The sequence below is a fragment of the Microcaecilia unicolor genome, chromosome 9 (genome assembly GCF_901765095.1).
Source record: "Microcaecilia unicolor chromosome 9, aMicUni1.1, whole genome shotgun sequence".
NCBI lineage: Eukaryota > Metazoa > Chordata > Amphibia > Gymnophiona > Siphonopidae > Microcaecilia > Microcaecilia unicolor.
Genome location: NC_044039.1, coordinates 33,280,949 through 33,293,594, shown reverse-complemented (window position 1 = coordinate 33,293,594; position 12,646 = coordinate 33,280,949).

Below are 12,646 nucleotides of genomic sequence, written 5' to 3'. Positions count from 1 at the left end.
TACTAATCTTGGTCATTTATGTGTTCTTTTATGAATACTGCCCATGGTTATGTTACTTACTTTTACATATGATATACTTTTAATATAATTTTTATATTTTTCAAATCAATTATTTTTTGATGTCTGTGTTAATTGATATGTATGTGTTTTATCGATAGACCCCTGAGGCAGGCGTTGTATACGCCGAAACACGGCCCGTGTCGGGTCATTTACTAAGAAAGGACTCCTGTTATCCCAGTCTTGAAGGCCCAGTTGTGCTTTTTTTCTGTTTGACAAGATGCATGGAACAGAGTCAATTGGAATAAATCATTGGGTGGCTAGTTCTTTGTACAGTTAAACAAGATATAAGGAAACTGGACTAAGTTACAGTGTGTGTAGCAAGCAGGTGCAGAATGGGTGTATAGTCAGTCATCCTATGTACCCTGTTTCACCGAAAATAAAACATCCCCTGAAAATAAGACCTAGTAGAGGTTTTGCTGAATTGCTAAATATAAGGCCTCCCCCGAAAGTAAGACCTAGCAAAGTTTTTTGTTTGGCCCCGATGGGACATGGACACAGAAACCTTAATTTTTTTCGCTGCAACCCAAAGACGAAATAACATAAAAGAAATGCAAGAAACAAGACTGAGGTGGAAAATCTATCGTCCAGCGGACTCCTACCATCCTCCTTCACGCTTTTGTGAAGATCAACTACCTGTAAGTGAGCCCGGAAAGAGAAGAAACATCCCCCTTGCAGAAATAATAAAAGAAAAGAAAATGAGTAACCGAGCCCTTTCGGCACTGCTCCATCGCCCAAGGGCTAAGTCAGACTAGAAGGATGGAAAGTGTTGCGAATGTACAGGAGGAGCGCATAAAGCGCCACCAATGGGGAATGGAGCTACCGTAACGTTTGTAATACGGTAGGGATGATCCTGCGCCCTAAGCCCTCTCACAACCTCCCGAGACCCCCAGCCAGAGCAGCCCAGCCCCACATTCCATTACCTTCCCTAGTTCATACCCCTCCTCCATTCCCAGCCCGGCTCTGCTCCGCTCGAGTCCTGCGGTCACTGTGGGCAGACAGGCGAGCCACGGCCTACTCCTGCAGGATACCACCCCCCACTTCAATACTGTTCCCGACCGCCACAGTCCCCCTACTACTCCCGAATAAGACATCCCCTGAAAATAAGACCTAGCGCATCTTTGGGAGCAAAAATTAATATAAGACACTGTCTTATTTTCGGGGAAACACGGTATTAATGGCTTGGGAGAAGAGCCAAGCTTTCACTTGCTTCCTGAAGTAGAGGTAGTCTTGAGTTACGTGAAGCCCCTCTGAGAGTAAATTTCAGAGCATGGGGGCTCCTCCTGTGAAGGCTCGCTGCTGGGTATCATATCATGCCTCTGTATCGCTCTATGGTGCGCCTGCACTTTGAGTATTCTGTGCAGTTCTGATCACTATTCCCCTAATTCTATAAAATTCACCACAATTTGTGCACAATTTAATTGAATAATGAGCCAATTAGTGCCAATAATTGGATTTTTAACAAGCAATTATTGGCACTAATTGAAATCAACTAACAATGTATGCATGTAAATTTATGGCATGGGCAGCGGAACACCTCTTTGATTGAAGAAACAAAGCAATCTCTAACCCCACCCCTAAGCTCTCTAACTGCTGACGTCATGTTAGGAAATATACTGGTAGGGCCATGACCCCAGTGGTCTACCCTATTCTCCTACCTATGTTGTATAGGGTAGGAACACTGTAGATATTTAGGAGTAAATTTTATATATGGCACCTAAACAATCTACACCAAAAAAATGCTCGTAGTGCCCATCGCCGCGACTAAAATTTAGACGCAATTATTTACACTTACTAAAACCTAGTTTAAATGTCTGTGCCCCAACTGACCAGATGACCACTGGAGGGAATCGGGGATGACCTCCCCGGACTCCCCCAGTGGTCACTAACCCCCTCCCACCAAAAAAAACCCACTTTACAAACTTTTTTTCCAGCCTCTTTGCCAGCCTCAAATGCCGTACCCACCTCAATGACAGCAGAATGTGTTCTATCCTCTGACAGCCTCTCCCTGGTTCTGATGTGGCTCTCGGGTGAGTGTGACACCTTTTCTGTTAAGGGCACTGCAGAGTCACATCAGCAATGCATTGTGGTGGGTGTAGGGTATTGGGCTCCGTGATTCCACTAGCTTGTGGCAAATGCTCACGATGTTGGTAGTTGGTAGGCTCTACTCCCATGGTGCTTTCCCCCCTGCTTACTGGGTCAGAGTGTGCCCTGTTTTGTTTTCGGTAGTCCATGAGATAGTGGCCATTTTTGTAAGCCAGGTTTAGATCCCTTTCTTTCACGTGTTAGCCACGTTACAGAATTTAGTTCTTCCCTTGAACGTGGCTGAAAGAGGGCATTGTACAGCATTCTGCCAGCTCTGACCTACTGCTCATCTCAGTACCAGGGAGACTCGTTGCCAGTGGGGCACAACCTCTGATCTGAGAAAGCGTGCTTATTCCAATAAAGGACGTTTTCGGAGAGATTAGTCTTCAGGTGTCAACTGCTGTGCCAATGTTATATAGCAGCAACAAGTCCTAGAGGCTTGCGTGTATGCAGGTCCCTGGAGCACTTTTAGTGGGTACCGCAGTGCACTTCAGCCAGGTGGACTCAGCCCCATCCCCCCCTACCTGTAACACTTGTACTGGTAAATGGGAGGCCTGCAAAACCTACTGTACCCACATGTAGGTGCCCCCTACACCCCTAAGAGCTATGGTAGTGTTGTACATTTGTGGGTAGTGGGTTTTGGGGGAGGGGGGTTGGGTGCTCAGCACCTGTGGTAAGGGAGCTATGCATGTGGGAGCGTTGTCTGAAGTCCACCGCACTGACCTCTAGGGTGCCCAGTTGGTGTCCTGGCATGTCAGGGGGGGCGAGTGTACTATGAATCGTGGCCCCTCCCATGACCAAATGGCTCGGATTAGGACGTTTTTGAGCTGGGCGTTTTTAGTTTCCATTATCGCTAAAAAAAACAAACGCCCAGCTGAAAAACGTCCATTTTTTCGAAAATACAGTCTGTCCCGTCTCTTCACGCACCCGTTTTCGGACATAGACGCCCATGGAGATAGGCGTTCGAGTTCGATTATGCCCCTCCACGTTACTATGTATTCTCTCCTGTCTTCATCTTTCTGAGTCGTCTTATAACGTGCAAAAGCTAGCCTCCTTTCCCTTATCTTTTCAGCTACTACATTCGAGTGCCAGAGAGGCCTTCTTTTCCTCTTACTTTTATGTAACTTTCTAACATAGAGGTTAGTTGCCTTTAATATAGCTGCTTTCAGTCTTGTCCATTGCTGTTCTACATCCTTCAGCTGTTCCCATCCCGCTAACTGTTCTTTGAGAAATTCCCCCATCTCGGCAAAGTTAGTTCCTTTGAAATCCAGGACCTTCAATCTCGAATGAGCCCTCTCTTCTGTTTTACCATTCGATGATCACTAGATGCCAGATATGTGCCCAAATTAGCATTCCTATATAGATTCTGGAGTTAATGTGGACAAGTGCAAAGTAATGCACATGGGGGAGGAAAATGCTAACTATAGATACACAATGTTGTGCTCCATACTAGGATTCACTGGGTATGTGTACAGAATTTTTTTTTAATGTCTTGCTTTTAGTTTTGTTGGAGGAAGAGGAGAATTTTTTTTTAATCTTTTAGTTCATTAATTTGAAACAAACAAAAAAAAACCAACAAATGACATTTTAGGAAAGAAATGAAACAGCAAGACAAAAATACTGTCAATTCCTTGCTGCCTCTGCCATTTCCGCAACCATCAAGTTACAGGCCCCACAGATCCTTCTCTTCACAAGTCAGGAGTGATCCACAAGGACTCCTGTTCTGCCAGTGTGGCTATCTCAAATGGGAATGGCAAATGGAGGCAGCACCCTTTTTATTCCTGCCGCACAAGAAAACGGCGCCAGCCTGCAGTAAACATATTCACAGAATGAAGGTGAATAGAAGTTGCATAACTAGAAGAACTACTACTACTACTATAGATCATTTCTATAGCGCTACCAGTCGTACGCAGCGCTTCACAATTTAACATGTACAAAAGACAGTCCCTGCTCAAGAGAGCTTACAATCTAATAGGACAGACAGACAGGACAAATAAGGGATAAGGGTGGGATAGACAGAAGGTAGGGAAGTGCATGGCAAATATTTTTGGTTCATATTTGGATGAACTCTGGAAACATTTTGCCAATTTTCAGACGTTTGTTTCTTTTAGAAATGAATGCATGTAAATTAAAGTATGTATATAAATCATATTCACATACACACTTATCTGCAGATTTCACATGCACAAAGTCCATTTAATATGTGAGTTTTCTGCACATAAATTAACAAATCAAATCAAATCAAGATGATGGGTCCTAGGGGACGGAGGGGGGCGGGGGGAGGGGGGAATTTTCTTCAAGGCTCACTCTCCTCATATGGAAGGATGTCTGAAACTGCTGGTAAGATTTATTGACATCATGTTGGATTCCAGCAGGAGCCACCCTGTCAACCCTGTCACAGGAGGTCTTGGAGAAATGAGGGGGGGAGGAGGAGGGGCTTCTTTTGGGAGGCACAGATTGTCACTTAAGAAGGGAGTATGTATCAGGAAGTGTGGGCGATCTAACTTGAGGATTAGAAGGTTGGTTTGCTGTGTGACAGGATGGCTGGGGGGGGGGGGGGTGCCGAGGGATTGGAAGTGTTAGAGGTGTTGGGGGTGTTTGGAGTGCAATCGAAGGTGCAATGGGCGCCGGGGGGGGGGAGGGGATTGGATAGCCCAGGGATGTCTTGGGTGGGGGATCACCAACTCAGCTGTGATGTATTGTTTTCATTTGTTTTGGGAGGGACCAGCACCACACTCCATGTAGTCAAATACAACACAGGTGCTCCTATCTACACTATCCTCACTGACGTCGCTGCCACGGAAAGTAAAACACACACGCACGGGGGGGGGGGGGGGGGTGAGAGGAACGGAGAGGAGGAGGGCTGCCGGTTGGGGAGCTGAGAGCTGGAGGGAAGGAGCCCTGCGCTTGTGGGGGCAGCAGGGGAAGGTCATGGTTGGGCTCCTCCCCAAGTCTCTTATACGGGGCGCCTATGCAGGGATGGGTTTAGTTGTTTGAATTTATGATATTTTGTTTGGATATTGTTGGTTATATCTCTTGTATGACTGGAATGTTTGAATGGAAAAGTTAGTTTTCTCTGTCATATCTACAAATAGCGTTCCTTTCAGCTTTTACTATTTTTAATTTTTACAAAAATGTAAACCGCTTTAATTTGCATGCAACTAATCGGTACAGCAAGTTTAATCTATATAAATAAATCCCACCTTGAACGTTCTGAAGCTCCCTCCAACTGTGGCAGTGAGTCCTGAACTGCTGTAGTCCTCCTGGCTATTCGGACTACTCACCACCGCCCTAAGCCACGCCCCATCTGCGACCTACGCCACGCCCCAACTGGACATAAAAAGCACCATGAACGTTCTGAACCACACTTTGAAGCTTCAAAAGTTTGAATGTTCGAAGCTGTGTAACCACTTTTAACCACAGTACATCTGGGCGCCGCCATGATCTGAAACGAGCGTCACAGCTGCAACACACCAATAGGAATACAACAAGGGAGGAGCGTCTGAGGCGAAGGCGTCAGTTGCCGTTGCCACGCAACGGAATGCAATCACGGGTCATGCACCTATCAAACAAAAGAAGGGGCGGACCTACGGCTCATCTAATCTTCTACTATAATAAAAGGCAACCTCAACGTTCTGAGGACACTGACGTCACTGAAGTCAGTCAGAGTCCCAGAACGGTTCGTAAGTTCGTGGTGGTGAAGCCACTGAACAACTTGCTGCCCCGCCCTCGCGTCAAACGTCATGACGTCGAGGGCGGAAAACCAACATAAAATGAAAGAAGGGACCGCATCAAGGAAGGGGGAGGAGTAGGGAAACACGCGGAGCGTGTTTCCCTACTCCTCCCCCTGCCAAGGAAACGCTGGCTAGAAAACCACCCAAAAGCTACATACATAAAATGGAGCCCCGCCAGAGAATGACCGAGGTCCAACACCCCCCGCCCCCCCCCCGCAACGCCCCCCCCCCCCCCAAAACAACCAACAAACCTCAACAGAAGAAAAGAAATCCCACAAAAGACAGGAGGTGCAACACCCCCCCCCCCCCCCAAGCCACCCACCGTCGCGTACCTTTGCTGGCGGGGGGCACGAAACCCCGCCAGCATAAGTCCTGTCTTCAGACTCCGGCTTGATCTTCAGCATTACTAGCCTCTGCAGGCAGGGCTTCTGTGCGTCTGACGTCTTGCACGTACAGGACGTCAGACGCACATAACCCCGCCCAGCAGAGGCTAGCAATGCTGAAGATCAAGCCGGAGTCTGAAGACAGGACTTATGCTGGCGGGGTTTCGTGTCCCCCGCCAGCAACACTACGCAACGGTGGGTGGGATGGCGGCGACAGCGGGACTATCGTGCTGGGTGGGATGGCGGCGGCGGCGGCGGCGGCGGGGGGGGGGAGGGGGAACATCGCGCCGAGGAGGCAGTGAAGGCAACAAAAACAAACCCCTGCAATCTAGCAGCGCTTCCTTCACTCATCTTCAAAGCACCGCTTCCAGAAACCCCTGCCCCCACACACTCACTCACTCACTCATCTGGCAGCGCTACCAGACCCCCCCCCCCACACCCCTCTTCATCCAAGTTGAACACCACAACACACCCCCCACAACCCTCCAACACTCACACTCTCTCTCTAAAAATCTCATCTGCCAGCGCATCCTGAACCCCCCCCCCCCACACACACATACACTCTGTCTCATATGGCAGCGCTTCCAGAAACCACGTACACACACACACATACATATACATATACACACACACACACACTCACTCATCTGGCAGCGCTTCCTAAAACCCCTGCCACACCCACACACAGTCACTCACTAATCTGGCAGCTGTTGCTGAACCCCCCCCTCCCCCCCCCCCACACACACACACACACACACTCACTCTCATTTAGCCACACTTCCTGAACCACCCCACCACCACCACACACACACACTCACTCTCATCTGGCAGTGCTTCCTAAAACCCCTGCCACAACCACACACAGTCACTCACTAATCTGGCACCTGTTCCTGAACCCCCCCCCCCCCCTTCACACACACACACTCACTCACTCTCATTTAGCCACACTTCCTGAACCACCCCACCACCACCACCACACACACACACACACACACTCTCTCATCTTGCAGCGCTACCTGAACCCCCCCCCCCCCCCACACACAAACTCACTGTCATCTGCAAAAGCTTGATAAACCACCCCCACACTCATCTGGCACCGCTTCCAGACCCCCCACACACCCCTCTTCTTCCAAACTGAACCACCCAACACACCCCCCACACCCCTCCAACATACACACTCTCACAAAATCTCATCTGCCAACGCTTCCTGAACCCCCCCCTCCACGCACCCCACCCCCACACAATCACTCTGTCTCATCTGCCAGTGCTTCCTGAAACCCCTGCCACCCCCCCCCCCACACAGTCACTAATCTGCCAGCCGTACCTGAACCCCCCCAACACACACACACACTTACTCACTCACTCTCATTTAGCCCTGCTTCCTGAACCCCCCCCCCCCTACACACACACTCACTCACTCTCTCATCTGCCAGTGCTTCCACAAACACTCACTATCATCTGGCAAAACTTGAAAAACCGCCCCCCCCCACACACACTCACTCATCTGGCAGCGCTTCCTGAACCACCCACACCCCTCTTTTTCCAAGCTGAACCCCCCCCAACACACCCCCCACACCCCCAAAACACACACACCCACACTCTCATCTGGCAGCGCTTCCAGAAACCCCATACACACACGCACTCACTCTATCTCTCATCTGGCAGCGCTACCTGAACCCCCCCTACCCCCCCCCCCCACACACACACACTCACTCTCTCTCAACTGGCAGCGCTTCATGAAACCCCATACACACACACTCACTCTCTCTCTCATCTGGCAGCGCTTCCTGTACCCCCTGCCCCCCCCCCCACACACACACACACTCCCTCACTCTGTCATCTGCCATTGCTTCCTGAACCCCCCCCACACACACACACACACACTCACTCTCTAACTTTCATCTGGCAGCGCATCCTGAATCCCCCACACCCCTCTTCTTCCAAGCTGAACCCCTCCAACACATCCCCCCCCCACACACACTCTCTCTCTCTCTTCCTCTCCTCCAGCACACCAATTGCTTAGGTGCAGTGGCAGCAAACTCAGACACCACAGAAAGAGGGGGGCCTGACACCATAGAGAGAGAGGGAGGGAGGTATCTCTGTCACACACACACACACTCTCTCTCTCTCTCTCTCTCTCTCACACACTCTCTCTCTCCCACAGACAATGTGTTTCTGTCTCTCACTCTCATACACTCTATGTCTCACAGTGTATCACATTCACTCTCTATGTGTCACACAGTCAGTTACATACTCGCTTGGTCTCATACACTCAGTCTCACAGACAATCTGTGCCTCACACACACTCTCATTCTCGCACACACTGTATCTGTGTGAAACACACTCTCTCTCTCTCTATCACACTGTGTCTCCCATACGCAATTGCACACACTCTCATTCTCACACACACACACTCTCACACAGACACACTCACACCCAGACTCACTCTCTCTCACACACACACACACTTGCACTTTCACTCTCTCTATCACACACAGTCACTCTCGCATACACTCTCCAAAACATACACATTATGAGGAAAACCTTGCTAGCGCCCGTTTCATATGTGTCAGAAACGGGCCTTTTTTACTAGTAAGCAATAAATGATAAATCACTTTGAATAAGTACCCCCTCTGTTTACTCTACACTTGCTCTTTGTCTGGATGGTAGAGAAGATCAAAATAGCACTTGTACTTTTGAAAATCAAATGCACATGCACTCTTTCCTCCTCAGACCTAAACTCATCCACCCAAAGGCTTCTTTTTAATGAAGCTAATAATTTGCCCATTTAGCCCATTTGAGGGGAGCAGATTAGCTGGGTAAACGCTATAGAATATTGTCCTTTTGAAGGATTCATGGAGTGTTAAAAAGTAGTCAATAAAGCTTGAACAGTCAAATGAGACAGAAAACAGTGGAGTGCATATTTCTTTAAGTGCGGGATGATACATGCTTCAGAGATGGTGAACATGTCCTAGTAGTTGCTATGATAGCTGAACATGCGTAATAGGTGTGAGGGAGTAAGTGGTATAGTGGCAGGCGCTCATAGAAACTCCCTCACTGGTGTTGAAGTTAAAAACCACCTTATGCAAGGTGGCACTATCGTGCTAAGTCAGAGGGGTGGGGCTCGGGCAAGGAGGTACTTAAAATGCCCTGGGGCAGAATAGTTCAGAGAGGCCCCTAGGGAGGCGATCTCCAGGAGAGAAGTCCAGAGTGAAAGGGTCTCCAGGAGAGAAGCTCCAAGAGAAGAAGTTCTCCCAAAATGGTGGATGGGCTGAAGGACCTGTGGGGGAGTCCCAGGGAAGTAAGAAGTGGCTCTAGCCCAGAGGTTTGCACCCTGTAGATGCCCAGGGATTGCATGAAAAGGAATAAAAGACTACAAAGGTAAAAAAAAAAGTGGCTTTATTTTCTGTGAAGACCCAGGTCCCAAGTGTCCTCATTGGAGCCAGGCCTGGACTCATTTTTGAGTAACTGGAATTGTACTGAAGAAGGTAGAACTGCTAAGAGGGAAGGAAGTAAATACTATAGGGGTTGTTGCCCAGGGTTGAACAGAGTCAGTGACAGGGGAACAGACTGTATTGTTTGATTGCTTGTGTAACCCAGTCCTGCTATCCCAGGTTAGAATGGTTCCTTGGTCGGCTGCCACCCGGGGCGGATCATCGCTGCGCATCCCCCCCTCCCCCAGGTACAGCGTCATCCGTCCCCCCTGGGTGCAACATCGTTTCCCCCTCCCCCCCGGCATATCACTGTCCCACCCCTGAATGCATTCTTCTTACCTTCTGGGGTGCAGGGAGCAGCCGCACAGCTGTCGGCTCCACTGGTTCCCTGCTCCCTCTGACCCGGATCAGGAAGTAACAGCAGAGGGAGCAGTGGAGCTGACAGCTGCGTGGCTGCTCCCTGTACCTTTCCTGCAGCGTGCACCCGGGGTGGACCGCCCCCACCGCCCCACCCTTGGTACGCCTCTGTAGAAGAGGCTCAAGAGGCAAGGCAGTCACTTACTCACTCTGGTCCTGTCAGCTCATCCACTCAGGAACCACACGACACTCAGATGATTGAAAGTAACTGGAACATTTATTTAACTATTTAACTGATGGTTTCACCGCATTGATCTTTATAAAATTCAGATGTAAATCTTAATTGCTTTCAAGATGATCACAGCAATAGTACACATTTCTGGGGTAACACATGTGCACAACCCTCATGCCTGTCCTGCAGTCTAACTGGAACTCAGAACAGGTTTCACTCTCCCGATATACTTCAACACTATCCGGGCTAGACTCGATGAAACTGTCTTCTCCCTTCGGGATGCCACCCCCAAGGTCTGGCCTCAGCCAGGGATAGACCACGCTCCTCCTGAGCCCCGGTTACGGCTGGACTGCCCAATCCACCGAGTTTCTGTCTCCTCAAATGGCTGATACAATGTAACAGTTCACTGTCTATGACTTCAATCTGTCGGTTACAGCATTTGCAGGAAACCCCCCCCCCCTTTAATTGCACTGGATCACCTGGTAGGGGGCTATAAGTAACACAGAACTCAGGCAACCAAGGACCTAACTACTCTGTCAAGAGGCAGAACCAGGGACAAATCCTTTCCTCTGGGTTTTTCTTTTATAACCTCTGAGCTTCTCCAGGGTCTTCCAGTCACTCCTCTAATGACATGCTTCCTGGGGCTCACTCTATCATGTTTTTTAAACAACCATGGATTACACTTGCTCATCAATAAAGCTTTTCCTTTGACTTTACACTGCAATCTGCCTGTGTCTGTGAGGTTCTGTAGCCAACCATAAGTCACACTATCACAAAAGGTTACGCTCCAAATTTGTGATTAGATTCTTCGGTCAGCACATTGGTGCTTTCTACTTTGAACTGGATACATAAGTACATAAGTATTGCCATACTGGGACAGACCAAAGGTCCATCAAGCCCAGCATCCTGTTTCCAACAGTGGCCAATCCAGGTCATAAATGCCTGGCAAGATCCCCAAAAAAGTACAAAACATTTTACGCTGCTTATCCCAGAAATAGTGGATTTTCCCCAAGTCCAATTTAATAACGATCTATGGACTTTTCCGTTAAGAAACTGTCCAAACCTTTTTTACACTCCGCAAAGCTAACCGCCTTTACCACATTCTCTGGCAACAAATTCCAGAGTTTAATTACACACTGAGTGAAGAAAAATTTTCTCTGATTCGTTTTAAATTTTCACTACTTTGTAGCTTAGTCCTAGTATTTTTGGAAAGCGTAAACAGATGTTTCTCGTCTACCCATTCCACTCCACTTATTATTTTATAAACCTCTATCATATCTCCCCTCAGCTGTCTTTTCTCCAAGCTAAATGATATTCTACTTCTGCAAATGTATGACTACATTTATTTTAGCCTGTCCACATTTTTCTTTTGCTTAGTAAACAGCTGCTGCTGATAAACTGGTGAATATTGCACTTGTTCTTACAGGTGCTCAGAAGCCATCAAAACCAGTGTGAAATGACGTAGCAATTGCCAGGGCAACCATGTGGGCTGGAAGAGCCCTAGAAACCTCAGAGAAGAGCAGAAAGTGTCTTTAAATCTATGCTGTGCAACCTTTCCATCTGAACTATCAGATGTAGGATAGATGCTGTCCTTCTCAAACCATGTGCCCTAGTTGCCAAAGTAATCTCGAAATCTGAAGATTAGATAGGCAATTAATAAGAACAGCTCAATAAACATAGCACATTCCCTCAGGAGTTTTGATTATACCAGTGGCGTTCCTAGGTCGGCTGCCACCTGGGCTGGATCGCTGCTGCGCGCACCCCCCCCCCCGACGCATCAACACCCCCTCCCCCGACGCATCAGCATACCTGGCATCAACACACGCTGCTGGAGGGGTGTTGGGAGCAGCCGCGCAGCTGTCGGCTCCGCTGGCTCCCTCTGCCCCGGAACAGGAAGTAACCTGTTCCGGGCAGAGGGAGCAGGGAACCAGCGGAGCCGACAGGCGCGCGGCTGCTGTCTGCACCCCTCCAGCAGCGTGCACCCGGGGCGGACCGCCCCCACCGCCCAGCCCTTCCTAAGCCACTGGATTCTACATTCACCAGTATATGTGGAGAGCAATACTATATAAAGAAGAACCCTTGTTTAGGTGCCTAAAGGGTGCCTCTCTGGAGCCTATTCTGCAAAGGAAAGTAAGCACTTATTTTCCTTTATAGAATACTACTGTACTGGATCAAACAAAAGGCACTAATGGGCTCATTTTCGCAAGAGAAGGACATCCATCTTTCAACATAAATCAGAAGATGGATGCCCTTCTCCCAGAGATGTCCAAATCGGTATAATCGAAACCCGATTTTGGATGTCTCCAACTGCTGTCCGTCGCAAGGACGTCCAAATTTCAAGGGGGCGTGTCGGAGGAGCAGCGA